Below are 12,495 nucleotides of genomic sequence, written 5' to 3' on the forward strand. Positions count from 1 at the left end.
AGTCCACTCACCAATTGATTGTAGAGCCTTTAGATGACTCCAATTCCTCTAATTGTCCAAATGAGATGATGGGGCTTCCTTAGAACCTAGGATCACATTAGCATAAGCAATAGGTCAATTTTACATACTATGAACCCTAAAAGCTATCTCTTAGCTAGTTTTCAATTGCCACATTAAATGGCCATCTATGTTCACTATCTTAATCACTAAAAGTAATGAACATACTCAACAATAAAACAGCTCATAAATCCCAATTACTAGCCATTTTCTGCAGCTAGAAATCGAGCTTAGTTCATCACTCACCCTAGGGTTCCTTTGTAGTCGAATTCCCTTCCAATAGCTTCCTAATCAATGGGGTAATTCTCTCTTTCTCTCTCTAGAATGCCCAACTAGTGAGAGAAAGTATGAAAACCAGATTTTCAAAGGGTTTTAAAGTGAGAGGATGAAAGAGCATAAGAGTTTATGGAAGAGTACACCAAAAGCATGAAAATTGGAGCTAGAGAGAGAAAGTTATGAAAGCTTGAAGAAAACTCCCATGGAGGAATTGAAGAAACATGAGAAAGGAGAAAGGAAGAAGAAGACCAGCTACTGGAAATTCAAGAAGGTGCTGGAAATTTCAAGATATTTATAGGCCAAACTTATCCATTCCCATAAAATTACAAAAATGCACTTCCACCAATTAATTTATTCTCCTCCAATCTTTTATGCAATCTTTTTACTCTTTTAACACTGGGACAAGATCCATAATGGTCTAGACATGTTCAGGTTCATAAAAACTTAAAATTTTAACTCGAGATGAAAAATGACCATTTTGCCCCTATCGTGAAAATCGTCAAAATTTTGGTTTTCTTTCAATTTTAGCCCTAATTTCACCATCCATTTATTCCTTAAGCCTACTTAGGCCATAATATTGTTAAAAATCTTACTTTTATGGCTTACTAAGGAAATAACAAAATTACCCCTGACTCGTATTATTACATCTATGCTTAGTTACAAGCCTATAAAGGTTGGGGTCTCACACCTACTCACCTATTTTGGTGGGAATCTTTACCAATATTTCTATTTACACTAATAAAATGTGTTGACTTGAAAATTTCCAGTGGGCATAAATCACCACCACCTAAATCTCTTTTACTTTTTTTTTTCTTAACAATTTAAGTTTTAGCTCAATCACCCCCTAGCAATCAATATCACACTATCTCTTAATACAATTTCAATGTTATCATTATCTATACATTCAGTCAGCAGGCACATTTGCATTAAATTTCAAATTTCAACAAATTTATCCACACCTTTTTAAACTCAATAATCAATTTCTTAGCACTTGGCTACAGGTTTGACAAATTTCCAACAAGTCATTCTCCTTTAAATCCCTTTGTAATAAAACATACTAAGTCAATATCACAAGTTCACCCCTCCCAAAAACATACTTTTCTAGTAAAACATACTTCGATAAAATAAGTACCGACATCTAACCTTTTTCCACCTTGCCTTGTTAGTGGTCTAACTTCTACAATGCACAACCTTAATACTTTTCCAATCTCGTAGTGCCAAATCCAAACATTTAATTTCTAGCCCCAAACTTCAATTTGGGAAGCCTTAATCGCTTCAAAAATGAGTTGGTAGCCTCGGGTTTCCTAGAGCTAAGGGTTTCTCAATTGTTTCTCACCTTCAAACTTAATCACTCATGCGATACCCTTTTGAAAATAACCATGAAAGACTCTTAGGTTGCTTGGAAAATGTAGATGATGAGGAGCTTTGTGGGCGTCAAAGATGGGCTCTAGGATTTCTTTGTAATGTGAAAATAATAGAACAACTTGGAAGGTTTTTTTGTTTGAAGCTCTTAGGTTGCACTAAGATAGTAATGAAGGTCAAAGGTTCTTTGGTTCAAAAAAGGCGCGAAATTTTCCAATTCTTACACAACCCCTCCCCCTTGACTTCTCCTTATTTAATTCCTCTAATACTTACCTTATCACAAGTTAATCCATGATTTATAACATATGGCAGATTGTTTTATTTCCCTTTGGTCAAGACTTGGTTATCTTTTATTTCATTTATCATCTTATCCAAATGAAATCCTTAGGTGGCATTCCATTTGCTTATGCCAAAAGCCATGTGTAAGTTATTAAAAATGAATGGCCATCCACCATTTCCACATATGGCTTTTCATGCAATTGCCTTTATTTCATTTCTTGTCTCCCATATTCCTTTCTTTTGTAGACTTTTAGACCATGTAACCAGTCACCCATAACAGTTACATGAAAATTGTGTCCTTAATGGTGGGTTTCACTTGCTTTTACATGGCCATTTGAATTTCAATCTTACCATGGGCACATTGCCTGTGGTTTGGAATTTCTGGCAAATTGCTCACATGCATGGCTGGCTATTCTATGCACTTCCATTCCCATGCACAATCAATTCCCATGTGCCATTCATTTATTCACCTTATATTTCTTCATTGTTTCTTTCTCTTCATGCATGGCTATTTGCTATGCTACATATGCTTTATGAAACTTTTATGCATTTTCCATTAATACCTTAAATCAAGGATGGTTTAATTGCACATAAGTCCTCTTACTTTCCCTTTTTTACCATTTGACTCTTCAATCTTTTCATCTTTCACAATATAGTCCCTTAAAATTTTCATTAATTGCAAATTTAGTCCTTTATTTTTTATTAATTACAATTTTACCCTTCCTTTATACATGCATAACAAAAATATCTATTTTGCATGCCACCGATATATCACAATAATGTTTATACACACACACACACACACACACACACATTTATACTTTATTGTTATAATGGTACATGGCCCCACTAATACTTTATTTCTTTAAAATTTCCTTACTCTCCTCCACTTTAGTGAAACCTAGCTCCTCAAAATCAGCTTTTGATATGACATCGTCTTATTTACCAACCATTAATAAAATAATATTATTTTATTATTATTTTATGATTTATTATTAAAATATTATTTTATTTCCCATGTCACCTCATATCCTCCATAACCATAATTCATCTTTAATTGAAAAAATATCCTCATTGATTAACATCTTGGGGGATGGGATGTTACAAACTCCCTTACTTAAAAATAAATTCGTTCTCGAATTGAAATGACATAGGGGGTATAAAATGTACATTCAGTCCTCAAATAAATTTGGATATTTCACTTGCATTCCACTTCCAGTTCCCAAGTCACCTCCTCGACTAAATGGTTTTGCCACAGTACTTTCACCATGAAGATATCCTTAGAGCGAAACCTCTTCACTTGTCGATCTAGTATGGCCATAGGTTGCTCTTGGTACTTCAACCTATCTTCCAATGGAACTGTATCATGTTGTATCATATACAAAGAGTCTCAAACATACTTTTTGAGTATGGATACATGACAAGCTGGATTTACCTTTCCAAGATCCGACGGTAGTGCCAATCGATAAGCAACGACAACTTCATGCTCCAATATTTCAAATAGGCCAATCAAGGATTGAGTTTCCCTTTCTTGCCAAATCTTTGAATTCTATTGCGTGGAGACATTTTTGGGAAAACATAGTTGCCTACGTCAAACTCTAAGGGCTTGCATATGTTGTCAGCATACAACTTCTGTCTACTCTGAGCTGCCAACATCTGTTCTCAAATTATTTGTACTCTTTCTACTATCGCTTGTATCATCTCCAGTTGCAACAATTTCCTTTCTTCAACTTCCAACCATCCAATGGGCGATCTGCACCTCCGCTCGTACAATACCTTAAACACTAACAGAATACCATAATCATTATCCAATGTCGAAGCCACTGATGGAATCATTATCCAGAATCACCAATCAAATGGCATCATAGCACTGTAGGTGTTCTTTCCACTACCACTTGTACCATCTCCGGCCTCAACAATTTCCTTTCTCTGACTTCCAATCATCCAATGGGCGACCTACATCTTTGCCCGTACAGTGCCTCAAACACTAACCGAATATCATAATCATCGTTTAGTGTCGAAGCCACTAACAGAATATCATAATTATCATCCAAAATCACAAGCGGGACTGATACGATCGTCCTTACTTACCACCATCCTTGCATGCGAAGAACATAGTCACAGAGGAAAGAACGCTAGTCAACTACAATCAAATCAACATCTGGAATTTAACCATTGGACAAAACACATACCCCAATCTCAAGACTATCATGTTAACAACCACCTCATATCCCCAATACATGTTACTTCATCACGTCATATTAAACTCAATATGCTCAGCTAATTCACAAATAACAGTCATCAATATGCCCCACTTATAAATTGTATCAAATTATCCTCAATTAGATTATTTATAATGGACAAGCTACTCTCTGACATATAGAATATCTTATGCAAGATTCTGGCAAACTTGATGTACCTCAAATAATGCAGAAAACTATCCGCTCACGAAGCATACAAATAAAGGCAATAAGGTCCTTGGACTGTAGCATCAAACATTAAGACAATTCAATACATTTGTCACCATGTGACTCGTAACAAAACGAACAGAATATATACAGCTCACCACTAATGGCTAAACATACGAAGGGGACAATAAGGTTAATAATTAACCTACTTGTCTAGCAACTCATGCTTCCCGATAACGTTTCAAATATTCAGAACACATCAAGCATTTGCATTGGACTCAATTTAAATTCCAGAATTTAAAATCAATATTGGCCTAGGCATAATCTATCTAGGCATTAATTCACCCAATCATATTTCATGGCAACGCATTTACATGCATTAATATTCATATAATAAACCCCACTCACCTCAATTGGTGGGATTTCTCACCTATATTACTTAATCAACCTTCCTTAACTTAAGCTTATTCTTGCCAAAAGACTTAGCATAATTCAATCTATCATCATCACCAGAGCTTTCATGGATTCAATAACTCGATTTTGACCTTGAATCCATTAACTCAAGCAGCTCCTAAGAATTCACATTGTACCATTTCTTAATTACATCTCCACCACAACAATTCGCATACATTTGGTTAACAAAATATTAATACTTAAAAATTCATTTAAAACCGACCATACTCACCTTGTTAAATTAATTGCCAACTTGAGTAATGTTGAGCAAGGCCTCGGGTTGGAGTAATTTTTTTTCCAGCAATCAGTTTATTATTTCAATAGCCCCTTGACAACCCACATCATGCATTCACTTAGTATGAACTCAAGACTACGTATCAAGTATGTACGGCAGCAAAGTATTCATATTCAATACTCAATTTAAATAAATTTCTCTCACCTTCAAATTCCCACCAAATCTGATAATTATGGATTTTATCAAATTTGATAAGCATTTCCAAGAAAGAATCAATACCAAAAAAAAGTATTGTCAGAACACCACATTTCAGTCATGGGCTTAGCCTCGGAGCCTACGCTAACCTTTAGGAATTATGCTTGAGCTGAAACGTATTCCATTATAGAGTCCAAAAGTTAAAATGCAAATAATCAGTTACTTGGTTCTTGCCACAGTCGACGGTAAGATCATAATTCAAATATCCAAAATTTTTAGGATGCAAATTTGAAATTTTCTTATTAAATTTTTAAGATAAACATCTAACTTGAAATCAATTAAATAATAGTTGACGAAAATTTTGATATATTTCTATGTTCGAAATATCCTCAATTTAACAGATATGGGTCTATCGCTATAATACTTCCCATCATATGTAAGGTGGACCATAGACCTATAACGTGACATGGATCAGCAAAAGAGTGACCAACAAATAAGGACGGTGTCTACTCTAATATAGTGTTAAATTTTTAAGAGAAACAATTTAACTTAAACCTAATTTGCATTAAGTGAAGTGACCTTTATTATATTTATATGTCTAAAATATTTCAATGTAACAAATGCGAGGTGTATCCTAAACACATAAATATTACAAATTGATTTTAGATCGAACGTTCTTAAAAATTCAAGACTTTTCAAGACATAGAATGAACCAAAATATTCTTAACTAGTTTCGGAAACAGCAGACGTAACAGAAAAGGAAAAATTGAGTAGAAGAATAAGGTATTGCTGCAAGTAATACCACAATAGTATCTATTAGATCAGGCACTCTCTTTTTTGGATAATTGAAACTTCATTATTTAAACAAGCAGGATAAACCTTGCTACAAAGGAAACAAGAAATAGTAAGACACCCTTGTACTAATTTTCTTTAAGAAATAGTCAGCATATTTAATACTAATTTTCTTTAGAAAAACCATTTCTATGAAACTTATTTCGTGTTCCCTCTTTAAAGGAAATCAAAATGCAACTTACATAGTCTCTTATATAAGGCCATTCAAGAAATTGTTTAACCTAAACTTGTTTAACCACTTGACACACATTAGTACCAAAAAAAAAAACCTTTATCTTTAATTAGTACTAACAATTATTTTTGTAGAATTTATAAAAATATTAATTTTTATTTAATTAAATAAAATGTGATGTTTCTTAAACTTCTATGTTCCTGTAACTAAAAAATTAATCCACCGCAACATACCATATCATCACCAAAATGCCACGTCATTCAATTTGAAAACAAAATCTTAACACCATTGTACTTAACTCCGTTTTTAATAAAAATGTAAAGGCTATATTTATTAAAATTGAGGCAGAGAGACTAAAACTACCAAATTAAGACGATGGAAGGATCAAATTCAAATTTTGATCAGTAAAGAAGCTACAAACTTGCCTGAAAAGGCACAGCAAACTCCAGCTAAACAGCTGAGCTGGTCTCGAGTTGAAGAGAGATACATTTAATATTTTGAAGGCCCCATATTCCTATTTCTTTCTATTGAGTTCTGGACAATGAATTCAAATACTAGATGTATACCAGACTATAAATTTAATGATTCAGGCTTTATTGAAATTTGAACTCTCTAGAAATGCGATGTTCAGCTAAGGCTAGAGAACTAACATTTTCTGGAAAGTACAGCATTCAATACGCAAAAATAAAGCTTTTCCTCTTTTACAATTTCTCCAGTTCTTCAGTATATGACGCTGACTCGAAATCAAAAATTTATTTCATACCTTGTCATGTTATGTTCAATATCCATTAATGAACAACAGTTACAGGCAAGACATACAAACAAGAAGGGAAATGCATCAGTGGGCTGTTTAAATCAAGATAGGGGCATCAGCACATGTTATAGAGCAGATCATAAAGATTTAAAATCTCCAAAATAGACGGACAGAATGCATATCATTGTGTCCAGTGTCTGCCCTTCTTCATGAACTTCAAAAGTCATGCAAAAGAAAAATTCATCATCTCACTGATTAGCTTATGGACGAAAAACAATTGGACTATAAAAAATGACAGTAAAACTCATTTTGTTCAGCTTTACCATCTATTTTGAAACACCTATCTTCTCCTCATATAGCTTCAATAAATGAGGATCCTCATACGGGTTCACAAACCTTTGGAGGAACTTCTTTTCACTGGACTCCAACAGTTCATGAAAGGTTGATTTCTTTCTTGATCAAACCTTTGGACAACACATAAAAGAAGATCAGTGAGATTGAACCTTAAAAAAATGACAGTAAAATTCATTTTGTTCAGCTTTACCATCTATTTTGAAATGCCTAGCTTCTCCTCATATTGCTTCAAAAAACAAGGATCCTCATACAGGGATCACAAACCTTTGAAGGAACTTCTTTTCAGTAGATTCCAACAGTTCATGAAGGCTGATTTCTTTTGTGATCAAACCTTGGGACAACAAAACTTGAATAACTGTACACCGAGGAATAATTCCTTCTCCAAACTAAGTCCAAGAAGGAGTGGACGGTTTGCAATATATGAAGATTTCAAGCCCATTGTGTTGACATAAAAATTCATTGCTGCTTTAACCTTGTGCTCAGAAAGCATCAGGCAGATTGGAAACTTCCCAAAAGCTGAAGCAATCTGTTCATCAGACCAACCCCATTTCTTAAAAACTTAGAATTTCCTTTCCTGCGTTGATTTGCGCATTTGTACCAAAGCTTTAAGAGTGGAAAGGAAAACTTCCTTTAATGGGTTGAAACCCAGTTTCTTTACTTCTTCCACAGCCCTTTCAAACTTTCCATGATTTTGAGCAAAGACACGTGGGTAGACAACACGTTTACCTACAATATTTGATTTTGGCACTCCACAATCTCGCAGCAGTGCAAGATTAGGAGCAACAAGGGACTGGAAATCACGTTCAAGAACAGCTGGAAAACGCTTGTAAGCTACAAGAACCTTATCATCATCACAGCCAGTCAAGTCCTTGAAGAAATTGAAATTGGGAATGATGTGGCTGTCTAAACTACATCTCAAGACATATGGGTGTGAAGACAAGATTCTTGCAAGGTTAGAACTTGAAACTCCTCTAGAGTAAAAGAATTGGAATTTCGGTCAGAGGGTTTCCTCAGGATTGTCAACCAGCAATTTCGGGATTCTTCTAATGAGGTTTGTGAATTGGGTTTGTGAGAAGCCATGGTTCTTCAAGAAGCTAATGACAAAGTCAGGGTTTTCTGGGGTTTTAAAGCGGACTTATTTGGAAACAGCTAAAGCACAATATGGAGACAACCCACACGAGTTTATGAGGTAAGAAATCGTAAATGAGTGCCGATGGGTTGCATTTCCTGATATAGATCTGATAGCTACTGAAGCCAGTGTATAGTTTTGAAGAAAGTTGACATCTCTAAAACTTGATAAAATCCTGGTACTACCTCTAATGTAGAGTTGGTTTTTGCAGAATGAATAAATCATTGAATCAAAGCTAAAACTGACGTTAAAGGCAGCAAATGAAGACCAGAAATATGAGAAACAAAAAAACACACCTTGGAACTAACTCAATCGAACTTGAATAACCCAACACAGTTGTTCACACTTCTTTCTGTGTCATGTTTCAGATTTTAGACTCTGAATGCTTTCCAGATGAACCAGTTGCTGACCTGGGATTTTCATTCCTATCAACTTCAGCAAAATTTCCTTTAGCTTTTATGAAGGAGAATATAATTTGGGGTTCCTCTAGACTGCACTCTACGTGTTTGATAATTATGTTGTTCCATCCCGTCATCTAAATTTTGAGGAAATGAAGTTGTAATTTGGTTTATTTGTAGGGATGGCGATGGATATTTAATTTTTGTGTACTGCAATTATGGGTTCATACATACGTTTGAAAATATATTTGAATTTAAGATTAGTTCAGGGTTTCGGCCGGTTACGAGTATCGTATCTTAAAATTTTCAAATATCTAAATTTGATTATAGTATTTATCTGAGTAATATCACTTACTTGTACTTTAGATCAATTTATATTTTCTTATAAATTATATTTAATAAATATAATCAACTTATAATTATAAATAAGTAAAATTTATATAAGTTTGCAAGGGAAATTGAAAGGCAGCTGGCTTTAACAACCAAAAACTTTGTCACTTTATCCAAAACTTAAAATAATTTGATCTTAAGTGACTTGTGTAAGTTAAAGTGTTTGGATATCTAACAAGTAGTGTTTATCTAATTCGAGTAGAGTTTGGGTTGTAATTTATAAATATTAATCGAATATTTATTGTTTAAATTGATTTTTTCAAAATTTGTATTCCATTCATTTCTATCATGATTTAATTTCGGGTTCACAATCGGCACAAGGGTCCATATGAAATATAATCCGCTAGATCCAACCATGCCTCAAAACGAATCATTCGTGACATCTCATAATCAAAACATGGGAGGTGTACCTCATCATGTACATGTATATATAATTAAAACAAAATATCTCATGGATGACATTTATGTTTCAAACAATCCAACTTGATTGTACTTAAACAACAATATTAATTTATAGTTATAACATTACCCAAAATCTCAAGCCACAAATTGGGCAATACCAAATACTAAATCAAGTGTAAGCATTTGATAGCGGAAAACTCGACTAGCAGATTTACATAAGGTGGAAAACTTTAACCAAATGGGAGCCTTGACGACCACTTACCAAAGGGGAATGGAAGGACAAATCTCTAACAATGCCTATCAAAAGTCTACTGATCTAAAATAAAATAGAGTTTACATGTGGTGAGATATAAAATCTCAATGAGTAGAAACGGAGAGGGGGAACAAATGAAATGGATGAGTATTTGCAAATATCATTTAAAATAAACATGCACATTCCTCAAACCAATGCTCAATCACCCACACATTCTTACCTTAGGACAACACAAAGTCCAACAATACCTCTTAAGCGTTAGGAGAGATAATCCAATCATAATGGAACTCAAAACCCCTTAAATAGTGTGGAAATCATCAAGTTTGCAACTAAGTATCGATGCTTGTACCCAAGGTATAGATACTTTCCAAGTAGAATGATTTCTGCTTTCAAGGTCTCGATACCTTGGGTAAAGGTATCAATACCTTTTGCCTAGAATGCCTACCCAAAGCATTCTATTGAACAAGTACCGTTACTTTCTTGGCAAGTATTAATACTTTTTCCTTGTAACCAATTTTTTAACTTCTTTTAAGCAAAATTCAAAAAGGATTGCATCCCTTGACCTCCCAAGTCAATTCCAAACATCATTCAACCAAAACACATCTTCAAACATTTAATCCTTAGATCATTTTCTCAACACATGTCTCATCATCCAAACAATTCATATCAAACAATGAGATTGTAATATTCATATGTCATACTTTATGAAGTATACAATATGTGACATGCTCTTTTAATGATGTTTTCAAAACATGTTTCCAACACGTGATACAAAACATGAAATGCATGTGCAAAACGTGACAAGGCACGTAAGTTCAAAATGTGGTGAGGCATGTGAATTTTAAAACGTGGTGAGGCATGTAGTTTCAAAACATGTTAAAGACATACAACCCATCAAAACGTGACATGAAACGCAACAAAACATGTTAGGGACATGTAACCCATGCTAATTTTGATATTCAAAACATGTTATGAACATGTGAGTCACGGTGATGATGCACTTATGATATGCTAAATATTTAAGCCATACAATGGCCATCCAAAACATACTAAGAGTATGTGATTTCATGTAAAATTCATGTAAATCATATTCTAGCTCACAAGCTAAATAATAAACAGTTAATACATGCTAAGACATGTAATCTCTTTACCATATTCTCTAAACATGCTACGACATATAACTCAAGCATCATCCACAATCCAAAACTCAATTCACATTTGAAGAGCAAAAGCATTGAAAGGTTTACTCCCCACAAAACCATTTTTATACATATAGCATATATGCATTTTAGAACCATATTCAGAACATGGTGACAATCATCATTTAACCCATAAAAATTTGGATTTTTATTAAAAGCATTCCTAATGCTATTCCAAATATGTTTATGTATTTATATATCAAAATACTTTTAAAAAGCCGTAACCACTCACCAATACGAAGCGTGCCTTTTTCTTTAACACTTTTCAATGAACACTCATCTTCTCCAAAAGCCAACTTTTCCAACAACACTTATGCAAGATTAATCCTTTATTAATACCTTGTTCTTTAGGCATAACATTCATCGATGACCGTAAATCTTTTTTCCAACTTCTTCTCTCAACTTAAATCTAAAAATAAACAACTAAGATCCAACCTAACTATGAGTTATACTACAATGAGTGAGGGGTTTAAGCAACTTTACCTTAGTGAGCTTGAAAGTACCAAAACCACTCCAAAACCTAAGTTTTAAAGAGTAAAATCAATTTCAATGATCCATAATTTTTGGAAATCAAAACCCAAGGTTTAGATGTTTTTAAATGAGGAAACCTTACCTTTAGAAGTCTTGGAAATCAAAATCTGAACTTGGTTATGCTTTTAAAATGCTTGAATCCTTTAAATATGGTGAGGAAGAGAATAGAGAGGAAAGAAAGAAAAGAGAGGCTGGGAAATAAAGTGCAAATGTTTTTTTAACCATTTAAGGCAAAGTCAGAGGTTGTTAGGGCTTAAATATTTGGAAAAAGTTTATTTTACCTTTATTTTTTCCAATCTGCTATGAAGGTATTGATACTTTTGGAGTAAGTATCAATACTTTTAATCTAGATTTGAAGGTATTGAGACTTGTTCATCTAGTCTCAATACTTCATTCATTAGATGCATTCTTGGGCTTTAAGTATCGATACTTTTGATCCAAAATGCAGTTTTCAAGACCAAAACCAAGAAATTTGGTCCTTCATAAGTCCCAACTTATAAAGAAACTCATTTGGCAACCAAAGCACCCATTACTAGGTTGTAAATGTTCAAAAACATCATTTGAAATCAAAATTTTACATGCTCACCAAGCTAAGTTACAATTTAATTTTTCTAAAAGGTTAGGGTTTCACATTTTCTCCCCCTTTAAGAAAATTCATCCTAGAATTTAATTCAAAGAGTTACTAAACTCAGTTATGAAGTAGATGTGGGCATTTTGTTCATATCTCATCTTCGGTTTCCTAAGTCACCTCCTTACTAGAGTGATTATGCTAAAGAACTTTCATCGAAGCTACATC

At 33.9% G+C, this 12,495-nt stretch overlaps 1 pseudogene; it reads right to left on the reverse strand.

Moving 5' to 3' along the window:
* Positions 7,024–9,199, reverse strand: LOC18586595 (annotated as a pseudogene).

Source organism: Theobroma cacao, chromosome 10 (assembly GCF_000208745.1).
Source record: "Theobroma cacao cultivar B97-61/B2 chromosome 10, Criollo_cocoa_genome_V2, whole genome shotgun sequence".
NCBI classification, from domain to species: domain Eukaryota; kingdom Viridiplantae; phylum Streptophyta; class Magnoliopsida; order Malvales; family Malvaceae; genus Theobroma; species Theobroma cacao.